Source organism: Mus caroli, chromosome 19 (assembly GCF_900094665.2).
Source record: "Mus caroli chromosome 19, CAROLI_EIJ_v1.1, whole genome shotgun sequence".
NCBI classification, from domain to species: domain Eukaryota; kingdom Metazoa; phylum Chordata; class Mammalia; order Rodentia; family Muridae; genus Mus; species Mus caroli.
In genome coordinates, this window is record NC_034588.1 from 43,162,257 (window position 1) to 43,162,796 (window position 540).

Genomic DNA, 540 nt, shown 5'->3' on the forward strand with positions numbered 1-540 from the left:
ATTGTATGCGGGGCAGCTGCGAACCGGGGCCGGAGACAGTGTGCCCAGTGTGCCCCGTCAGTGGGTCCCGCGGGCCGAGGCTCTCCCCCGCCCGTGCTGCTCCAGGCAGGGGCGAGAGAGGCCCTTCCTCGCTGCGCTGGTGGCTGGGACCGGCGGGCCGCACCCCCAACCCCAGCGTGAGCCCCTAGTGTCCCTTCTTAGAGGGAAGAAAGCGGAGAGACCCGAGGCAGAAAAAAAGCAGCTTCTAACTGCCCGGCCCGCTGATCATTTTTATTATCGAGATTATTATTAAAAGGGGGCGGGACCCCAGGATGCAGAGAAGGGGGCCAGAGACGCAGCTATTTCTATTAAACAGATTATTCTTGAAATAATACACGCAAGATGGCTGAAGGTGGCTGTGATGAGTGTTCGGGCTGGGGGGTGGTTTCTTCCTTTTATTCCCCCCCTTTTTTTTTTCTTTTTTCTTCCTTTTTTTTTTTTTTTTTTCTATGTATAGCCCTGGCTGTAGCGACAGCCGCAGCAGAGACCCTGCCCGGAGTG